Source organism: Leucopleurus acutus (assembly GCF_964270905.1).
Source record: "Leucopleurus acutus genome assembly, chromosome: 7".
Taxonomy (NCBI): domain Eukaryota; kingdom Metazoa; phylum Chordata; class Mammalia; order Artiodactyla; family Delphinidae; genus Leucopleurus; species Leucopleurus acutus.
This window is the reverse complement of record NC_139150.1, coordinates 108,593,033-108,603,874: the sequence shown is the minus strand read 5'-3', so window position 1 is coordinate 108,603,874 and position 10,842 is coordinate 108,593,033. Positions and strand designations below refer to the sequence as shown.

The 10,842-nt window shown below is 49.7% G+C and overlaps 1 pseudogene across 1 annotated transcript; it reads left to right on the top strand.

Moving 5' to 3' along the window:
- Positions 1 to 4,655: 4,655 nt before the first annotated feature.
- LOC309963847 (polyadenylate-binding protein 4-like) lies at positions 4,656 to 6,500 on the top strand (annotated as a pseudogene). Its single transcript has one exon. The product of its transcript is annotated as a polyadenylate-binding protein 4-like (transcript).
- The last annotated feature ends 4,342 nt before the right edge of the window (positions 6,501 to 10,842 follow it).

Here is a 10,842-nt window from a genome sequence, read left to right as displayed (position 1 = left end):
TGACTTCCATGGAGTCTCCTATCAGCTCTATATGGCAGAATGGGTCATACTGAAGCCCCAACCGTCCAGCCCAGCTTGAAACAAGGGTCTCCCCATCTTCCACTGGGAAGTTCTAGTGTCTGAACCTTCATCAGATATGGGAGGCCACCTCCTTGCACTGACCCGGATCTTCCTCTTGACACGTGTGCTTCCAGATAAGGGGATGGGTGTAAGTTAAGCTGGGCCACGGGAATAGGTCTCAGGCCTTCCCTGAGACTGACATCTCCACGGATTCTCCAGGGATGAGCTGGATGTGGGGCAAAGATCCTGCAAGAGTAGGCTGGTCTAGGGAAATGAATCTTTAAACCTTGCGATCCAGTGCTCTGTTGTGAAACCTTGGGCTCCCGGTCAAAACCTCAGGCACCATCCCTCCCTACTCCCGCGTTCCTAAGCCCCAGAGATTAACCACAGAAGTTAAAAGGAAAGGAGCTCTGTGTGCCCACTGGTATCTTCCGGGATTAGTGAGATAGGAGGACTTTTTTTTAATCCCAGGGATTTTTCACTATAGGAAACAGAATCTTTTCCAACTTGATTCTGGGTAAAGTATTCATTATAACATGAATACACTGAGCATTTTGCAGTCCACGAAGGCAGGTGTACAGCAGATCATACATCACAAAAGAGAACCATCAAACAAGCAAGGTTGTAGCAACATAAGGGTTCTGTTGTTGAAATAGGAACGGAATCCCTTGGGGAGCCCTGGCAAAGCAGTACCCTCAGAAGCACACCTGGGAAAGATATTTTCTGAGGGTAATCCATCCCTGACCCTCACCTAAACTTTTTCCAATGAAAAATCTGTGTGCTTGGGCTTCCCTGCAGGCGCAGTGATTGAGAGTCCTTCTGCTGATGCCGGGGACACGGGTTCGTGCCCCGGTCCGGGAAGATCCCACATACCGCAGAGCGGCTGGGCCCGTGAGCCATGGCCGCTGAGCCTGAGCGTCCGGAGCCTGTGCTCCACAGCGATAGAGGCCACAACAGTGAGAGGCCCGCGTACCGCAAAAAAAAAAAAAAAAAGCTGTGTGCCTGCTAGAACAACCAGATTTTCAGCTATTCCTTGCTTCTGTGTTCTTTCCACTATCCATGGCCTGCCTTTACACCGGTACAAAAGTTTGGGTAGGAATCGTAAAAGAAACCATTCTATCTCATTTATTCCCATTTGGAGCGCCCAATTTAAGTATGGGACCCCACATACAGAGTGAGTTTTCTTTGAGCTTCCCCATCCAACGAGACTCGATTTCCACGTCTTTCATGGGCCTCAAGCTCTGCCGTGCCACAAACCTCATGCAACTTTTATGGCTTCTTTACTTTATGTGCCTTTTTTTTTTAACCGCTTACCTGTCTTCAAAAACCTTCTCTTGTTCCTGCGTAGGGTGACTACCCTATGATATTTATTTCTAACATAAGGTCACCCTCCGTAGCAGACAATAATAGCAAATAACTGATAACGTATACTTTGCTCTCTCCACCCCCGGTCGCGGCAGCCTCCGCTGCTTTCACGCCTAGCACCCTGAAAATAAAAAAAAGAAAACAAGGTTTTTTAAAAACCCTAAAACGCTTTAAAATCTAAAAAAAGACTGGGGCGGAAGAGCGAATCCTCCCCGAAGAACCCGCGGGGAAGTCACTTTCGCACACTTCCAGAACCGGGGCGACCATTGGTCCCCAACCGGAAAGCTAGCGGTGAGCCGCCCGCGTGCCCGCGCCCACGCGCCTCCGCCCGCCGCCCTCGCCCGCGTACACCGCGCGTCCGCGTACAGGAGTCCGACCACCATGTTTCCGCGCAATACGTGTCCGCCCACCAAGCGTCTGCGCACCAGACGTCTGCCCACCACGTTTCCACGCACTACGTGTCCGCTCACCACGCGTCTGCGCACCAGATGTCCGCCCACCACGTGTCCGCCCACCGCGTTTCCGCGCACTACGTGTCCGCCCACCACGCGTCTGCGCACCAGACTCCGCCCACCGCGTTTCCGCGCACTACGTGTCCGCTCACCACGCGTCTGCGCACCAGACGTCCGCCTACCACGTGTCCGGGCACCAGGCGTCCACCCACCACGTTTCCGTGCACTACGTGTCCGCTCACCACGCGTCCGCGCACCAGATGCCCGCCCACCACGCTTCCGCGCACTGTGTCCGCCCACCACGCGTCTGCGCACCAGACGTCCGCCCACCGCGTTTCCGCGCACTACGTGTCCGCCCACGCGTTTGCGCACCAGCTGTCCGCCCACTACACGTCCGCGCACCACGCGTCCGCGCACTACGTGTCCGCCCACCACGCGTCTGCGCACCAGACGTCCGCCCACCACGTTTCCGCGCACTACGTGTCCGCCCACCACGCGTCTGCGCACCAGACGTCCGCCTGCCACGTGTCCGGGCACCAGGCGTCCACCCACCACGTTTCCGCGCACTACGTGTCCACTCACCACGCGTCTGCGCACCAGATGCCCGCCCACCACGCTTCCGCGCACTACGTGTCCGCCCACCACGCGTCTGCGCACCAGACACCCGCCCACCACGCTTCCGCGCACTACGTGTCCGCCCACCACGCGTCTGCGCACCAGACACCCGCCCACCACGTGTCCGCACACCACGTTCCGCGCACTACGTGTCCCCCCACCACGCGTCTGCGCACCAGGCGTCCGCCCACTACGTGTCCGCGCACCACGCGTCTGCGCACCAGGCGCCCGCCCACTACGTGTTCGCCCGCCACCTGTCCGCGCAGCGCGCCTCAGCGCTGCCTTGATTCTACTCGGCGTGGGAGGCGGATACGCCCAGGGCTTGCCTTTGCCGAGTTGGTATGTACGTATATTTGGTTTCCCTCTTACCCGGGCTGCTGTAATTTTAAACCCCGGGAGCCCGAGGCCTGTATTTATACAGAAATGTGTTTCTCGAGGCCACCGTGCGTACCCTTGGGTTGCCTCTTGGAAGTATTTGTGTCGTTTGCAGGGGAGTCCCCGTTTTAATTTTGTGTGTGTGAGTGTGTGTGTGTGTGATTCAACGCATAATGACATTTATTAAAATTTTTAAATACACAGGAAAACAATGCTACATCTTGTTAAAAGCCAACCTCATATTTAAAGACATACCAGACAGAATGGAAGGGAGGGAATGAGAATGGAGACAAGGGACGAGAGGAGGGAGTCCTCGTTCTGATCAGTGATTACAGGGTGCTGTGAAGTCATTGGGAAAGAGGAACTCCATTCTGGGACCTTGAGAACAGCAATATAAACGGATAGTCAAATGGCTTAATAATATAAGTTGATCAGGAAGGAGCTCCCTGAAGAAATGGCATTTCACTTGAGACTTGAAAGATAATCGTTCCTGATCTCAGGTGGTACATTTTCTTTCATTTCTTTTTTTTTTTTCTTTTTGGAGTAAAATTGCTTTACAATGTTGTGTTAGTTTCTGCTGTACAGTGAAGTGAATCAGGTATATGTATATCCCCTCCCTCTTGGACCTCCCTCCCATCCCCCCCAGCCCACCCCTCTAGGTGGTCACAGAGCACTGAGCTGTGCTCCCTGTGCTCTACAGCAGGTTCTCAGTAGCTATCTGTTTTACACATGGTAGTGTATGTCAAACCTAATCTCCCAATTCGTCCCACCCTCCCCTTCTCCCCCATGTCCACATGTCCGTTCTCTACATCTACATCTCTATTCCTGGCCTACAAATAGGTTCATCTGTACCATTTTTCTAGATTCCACATATATTCATTAATATACAATACTTGTTTTTCTCTTTCTGACTTATTTCAGTCTGTATGACAGACTCTGGGTCCATCCACATCTCTACAGATGACCCAATTTCATTCATTTTTATGGCTGAGTAATATTCCATTGTATATATGTGCCACATCTTCTTTATCCATTCATCTGTCATTGGACATTTAGGTTCTTTCCATGTCCCAGCTATTATAAATAGTGCTGCAATGAACACTGGGGTACATGTGTTCTTTTAAATTATGGTTTTCTCAGGGTACATGCCCAATAGTGGGATTGCTGGGTCTTATGGTAGTTCTGTTTTTAGTTTTTTAAGGAACCTCCATACTGTTCTCCATAGTGGCTGCACCAATTTACATTCCCACCAACAGTGCAAGAGGGTTCCCTTTTCTCCACACCCTCTCCAGCATTTATTGTTTGTAGACTTTTTGATGATGCCCATTCTGACCGGTGTGAGGTGATACTTCATTGTAGTTTTGATTTGCATTTCTCTAATAATTAGTGATGCTGAGCATCTTTTCATGTGCCTCTTGGCCATCTGTGTGTCTTCTCTGGTGAAATGTCTATTTAGGTCTTCCACCCATTTTTTTAACTGGGTGGTTTGTTTTTTTGATATTGGGCTCCATGAGCTGTTTGTATATTTTGGAGATTAATCCTTTGTCCATTGCTTCAGACCAGGACAGCTGAAAATTAACAGAATCCCAGGGAGGGCCATATGAGCTTTGAGAGCCTGTGGTTTGGTAGTCTCTTGGGAGCCAGCCCTGAACTCCTCTCTCTGGCCCTCGGAGCCCCCTCCAGCTTCTCTGAGCTCCAGACCACGGCTCCAAGCAGAGCCCCTATTGTCCTGTGTGGTCCCGCTAAGATGTCCTCCTGGCAGGTCTGGGAGTGGTCGGGGCTGGGGAGATGAGCGCTGCTGCCAGCAGCTACCCCATGGCTCCCCGTGTGTGGGTAACCTGCACTCGCACATCACTGAGGCCTCGCTGTGAGCAAAGTTCAGCCCTGCGGGGCGCCTGTGCTGTCCGTCTGTGTGGGCCACTCCCTGGGTTCTGCGTGCGTCCACTTCCAGCAGCCAGCTGAGCGGGCCTTGGAGACCACAAACTTTGATGTAAGGGAAAGCTGACCCGTATCACGTGGCTTCACCGGATCCCTCTTTGAGAAAATCTGGTGTGGGAAACGTCTTCATGAAGAACCTGGACAAATCTATACGTATCAAGGCACTTCGTGATTCTTTTTCTGCTTTTGGAAACATTCTGTCCTGCAAGGTAGGGTGTGATGAGACCGGCCCTAAGGGTTATTCCTTTGACCCAAGAGGCTGCCGACAAAGCCATCGAGAAGATGAAGGGCATGACCCTCAGTGACCACAAAGTGTCTGTGGGCAGATTGAAGTCTCGAAAAGAGCGGGAAGCCAAGCTTGGAGCCAAAGCCAAGGAATTCACCAACGTTTACATCAAAAACTTCGGGGAAGAGGTGGATGATGAGAGACTGAAAGAGCTATTCAGCCAGTTTGGTAAGACCCTAAGCGTCAAGGTAAGTGAGAGATCTCAGGGGGAAATCCAAAGGCTTTGGCTTTGTGAGACACAAAAAACACCAGGATGCCAACAAGGCCTTGAAAGAGACAAATGGAAAAGCAATCAGTGGGAAAGTCATTTTCCTCCGCTGTGCACAGAAGAAAGTGAATCGGCAGGCCCCGTTAAAGTGGAAATTTGAACCGCCGAAACAGGAGAGAATTGGTCACTGTCAGGGGGTGAATCTCTACATTAAGAACTTGGATGACACCAGTGGTGATGAGAAGTTCAGTAAGAGTTTTCTCCTTTTGGATCAGTCGCCAGTGCCGAGGGGGGCGCAGGAGGGTGGGGAGAAGCAAGGGTTTGGCTTTGTCTGCTCCACGTGCCCCCAAGAGGCAAGCAGAGCAGTCACTGAGCGGATGCATCGTGGGCTCCAAGCCACTGTGTGTCACCCTGGCCCAGAGAAAGGCTCACCTGCCCAACCAGTATACGCAGCGGGTGGCAGGGATGAGAGTGCTCTCCACCAATGCCATCTTAAAGCAGTCCCAGCCTGCAGCTGGGGGCTACTCTGTGCCAGCGGTTCCACAGGCTCAGGGAAGCCCTCCGTGTTACACACCTAACCATCTAGCACAGATGAGACCTAATCCACGCTGGCAGCAAGGCTTCCAAGGAATGCCAAGTGCTATATGCCAGTCTGGGCCTCATCCAGCTCTTCGCCATCTGGCTGCATCTGGGTCTGAGTGCCCCGGACTGCTTGGCTATGGACTTCGGTGGCTAGCGCTGCCTAGCGAGGTGTGACTGATAGCTGCCCGTCTGGAGGCGGTCCCCCGGCTTTGCAGAACTTACCACCTCGTGCTGCTGGTGCTACTGCTACTCCTCGGGCTGCTGCACCTTACAAGTCCACCTCAAGGGTATCCCTCACCCTGCCGTACAGCCTCTGCAGACACCCCAGCCTGCAGTCCACGCACAGGGCCAGGAGCCGCTGAGCGCACCCATGCTGGCCGCCGCGGCACCTGCACCCCTCCACCCCGCCAGGAGCGGAAGCAGGTGCTGCGCCGGTGGACGTTTGCACCGGCTCATCCGGACCGTGCACTCAAAATCCCCTTATGAGGGAGGGAGTGGGCTGTGGTTACTCAGTGGTGCACTAGGACCGTCGATGGTGCTGGAGAACATCTGTTTCCTTGATCTGAGTGGTGGTTACACAGTGTTTGCTGTATGTTCAGTCACTAAGCTGCGTGTGTGATTTGTTTATTTTTCTTTATGTGTATTAAACTGCATCTTTTATCAATAATTTATGTTAAAAGTTTAAAAATAAGAACCACGGCAGAGCACAGTGGATTTTTAGGATAGGGTAACTATTCTGTATGATACTACAATGGTGGATAGATGTTATACATTTGTCAAAACTCACAGAATATACAACACCACAGGTGAAACTTCGTGTAAACTATAGATTTTGAGGGATACAGTGTGTCAGTGTAGGTTCATCGTTCGTAACAAACGTACCACTCTGGTGCAGGGTGTCGATAATGGAGGTGGTTGTACACGTGTGGGAAAAGGAGGGAGCTGTCTGCACTTTCTACTCAATTTTCCTGTGAACCTAAAACTGCTCTAATAAATTGACTTTATAGATTCACAGGCATAGAGAACAGACTTGTGATTGCCAAGGGTGGAGTGGGGGAGAGATGGATTGGGAGTTTGGGGTTAGCAGATGCAAACTAGTACATACAGAATGGATAAACAACAAGGTCTCACTGTATAGCACAGGGGACTATATTCAATATCCTGTAGTAAACCATAATGGGAAAAAAAAGCATAATTTTAAAATGGAGTTTAAGTCATTGCACTCAGGAAGGGTCTGACTAGTGAATGAGGCAACTGAAAATGAAGCATGCTCCTTAAACAGGGTAATTCATTTAGGGTTACATAGGATGTGCAGTGGATGTTTTTTTCTCAAAGGTAAGGACGATAATAAGGAGGGCATGAGAATTCCAGCAAATTAAGATAAAGGAAGAAAGCACCAACAGAGCAACACTAAATCCATTTGTGTTTCCCTGGCAGCTTAGCCCAACAAGACCTGGGAAAGAAGGTTGGAACACTTGGCTCACTTAGGAGAAACTCCTGCCCGAAGGTCAGGACAGTAATTTAATCAGGACATCTGTGGGTGGAAAGGAAAGAGTCTGTCCTGAACACATACTGATCCCCAGACACATATTAGATCTGCTTTTCCAGAACTGTGTGTAGGAGGGACTCAGAAGTATTTAGAAAATGTTAGGTTCATAGTTCCCATATTCCCTAATGCACAATTGAACAATCTCAAATATATGGAGGACAGAGTTCCGAACCGAGTATTAAGACAGCTGAACATTTGATGGCAGCACAGCCCACAGGTTGCTTCTTTCCTTTGTGCAAGCCCATTCACCAATCTGAGCCTTGTTTCCTCCATCTCTAAAAGAATAAGGTGTCACTACTAGCCTACGCTGTGTCTATGGCAGCAGATGGTGAGCATATGGCCTGGGTTCCATGGGTGGGAATCATATGCCCAGTGCAGGGTCTCCTGGGAGCCTTTCCTGGGGACTCCCAGGAAAGGGAGTCCCTGAGCAAGGGAATGCTCAGCCCTGATCTAGCACCGACCTCCATATTTCTAGTCCACTAGCCCACCATTTCTCTCCCACTCCCATTCCAACCTACAGCCGTGCTCTCAACCATACGCATTGTTGGAACCCAGAATAAAACTTTCCCAGCAGCATTTTGCATTCACTAAGAAGTCTCTTGGAGAGGGTCTGCAGAAGAGAAAGAAATACAGCTATAGTGGTGGTGGGATTTAATACAGAATAAGCACGAAGAGTAGCAGAAAGAGGAAGAGGAGAGGAGAAGAAGGAAATCTATACCAGAATGAGCGTGATGCATTTTTCAAGCTCTATTTCATTTCATCATCAAAAAAAACCCTCTTACAATGCACTTTTAGAGAAAAGGAAACTTATCTGAAAAAAAAAAAAAACAGAAACACTAATTTGAAAAGATACATGCACCCTAGAGTTCATATTCATAGTAGCACTATTTACAGTAGCCAAGAAGCAACCTAAGTGTCCATCAACAGATGAATGGATAAAGATGTGTTGTATATATACATACAATGGAATACTATTCAGCCATAAAAAAGAAAGAAATTTTGCCATTTGCAGCAACACGGACGCGGAGAATATTATGCTAAGTGAAATAAGTCAGACAGAGAAGGCAAATACTGTATGATATCATTTATATGTGGAATCAAAAAAAATACAACAAACTAGTGAATATAACAAAAAAAGAAGCAAATTCACAGATTTTCAGAACAAACTAGTGGTTACCACTGGGAAGAAGGAAGAGGGGATGGGCAGTACAGGGGTAGGGAATTAAGAGATACAAACTATTAGGTATAAAATAAGCTACAAAGATGTTGTACAACAAAGGGAATCTAGCCAATATTTTATAATAACTATAAATGGAGTATAACCTTTAAAATTTGTGAATCACTATATTGTACACCTGTAACTTCCATAATATTGTACAGCAACCATACTTCAATTTTTAAAAATAGTAAAAAAAAAAAAAAAAGAGGCTGAAGCTCAGAGATGCTAACTAATTTATCCAAGGGCCTGTTAATCAGTAAAAAGGGAGTGTAATCAATAAAACTATGCTCTGTTGCCACTTTACAGACTCAGAATCCTACAGTCATGGGTCACTCGGGTACAAGCCTGCCTCAGGGGCAAGAATAAACCCTAAGTTCGTGTCTTCTCAACTCCTGGTCCCCCACCATCCCTCCAAGGAGGCAGACCTAATGAATGACCCTTCCCCAGATCCACGTCCCTGCAGCTCCGGGGAAGCGTTGTTCTACTCCACTCCCGGCAGAGGGCAGCCAATCCTGAACGTAGCACTGAACTGGCTCTTCCTGTCAAGGGCCAGGAGAGGGCTCTAACCCACCCACTCCAAAAAGAGAATCTTTCTCAGAACGCTCAAGGTTGCCAAACTCCAGCCAACATTTTATATCAACCGTTTGGAAAACGAAGACCCTCAGCGAACTTCCCTGGGGGAAAGATTCCCTGCAGCGTGGGCCTCCAACAGGAGAACAAATCCGCATGTGAAGAGAAGGCTTTCCCTTCTCCACTGTGTCTGAACACCTACGTAGCTCTTGGTCAGGCCACGACACCTTGAGATCCTTTGCTTCTTGGAACACTGTAAGTTCTTGCCGACTTCCTTTCTGGCCTGAAATTAAGCCTGTATTTTATCACATCACCTCTCTGGGCTCCTGTGTTCTCAGTTGGACCGGAAAAACGAGCAGACATTTTCCTGCCGTTTTTCCATCAGTGTACATTTGAAGTTACTGGGGAAGTGCCCAGGCCTGAGCGTGAGGATGCCTGGTCTCTGCTCCTGTTCTGCCTTGACTGTCCCTTCTTCTCCCATGATTTGTAGAAGAGGAAGTAGCGCCGAATGGCCTAGGGACTCTTTTTCCTCTAACCCTGAAGAAGCCTGTCTCCCCTGGGTGTCCTTCCAGATAGAATGAGGCCAGCGTCCAGCCCCACCCAGCCTTGCCCAGCGCTATAAAGGAGGCTCCCAGACAGCCACCCCCAGGCAGTTGCAGCTCTGTGCCCTGCTCAACGATGAGGCTCTGTCTCTCTGGGTTACTCTTCCTCTTTGTGATCTCATTGCCTTCAGGTAAGATGATGGGTACAGGTCTGATCATGAAAATGAGGATCTTTTAAGGACTGAGGCACTTGAAAAGCCCTATTGGTGTAAGCCCAGCAGGGAGACACCAATATCAGATCAGCAGACTAGGGGCAAGAGGTGGGTCAGTGGTGTTCGACCCCTGCCCTGCTCCTCTGTCACTACATCCTGAAAACCTGCCAAAGCTTAAGAGACGGGAGCCCATTTCACCACATGCAGGGATCACTTTCCAGCTATCCAAATTCCTGTTTCCCTCAACTTCCTCTGATGAGCGTTGGACTCAGCGGCCCTCGCCGAAATGTAACAGCAGGTGAGAGGGTAGAGCCCTTCACCAGGAAAGAGAGGACAGCCCTAAGATCTTCCCCAGCCTCTTGAGGACTGATTTTTCTTTCTCGTGTGTGTGTGTTTTTCCCTTCAGGGAACGGCTTGTTTGGAAATGATGGAGTGGAAGTTCGTACTTGCACTGCGCTTGGGGGCAGATGTTTCTTCGGCTGTAGAATAGGATGGAAATGGGTTGCCTACTGTCACAATGTATTGTCTTGTTGCCTAAAACTGAGGAGACATCCTCCGCCTCAGGCCAATGAACCATGAGCCTCACCTCATGGGTCCAATTAAAAGGATACGCAGATGGCTAAATGGACAAGACCTCCAATCTGTGCGTAAGGATGGTGGACGAGCTATGGGTAGCAACTGTGCGTAAGGATGGTGGACGAGCTATGGGCAGCAACTGTGCGTAAGGATGGTGGACGAGCTATGGGCAGCAACTGTGCATAAGCATGGTGGACGAGCTATGGGCAGCAAACGGGCGCCAGATGCTAACCAATGTACTGGCGAAATTCCAGGTGTGTTTTCCTAAAGGGCATCATGGCAAAAGGCATTCC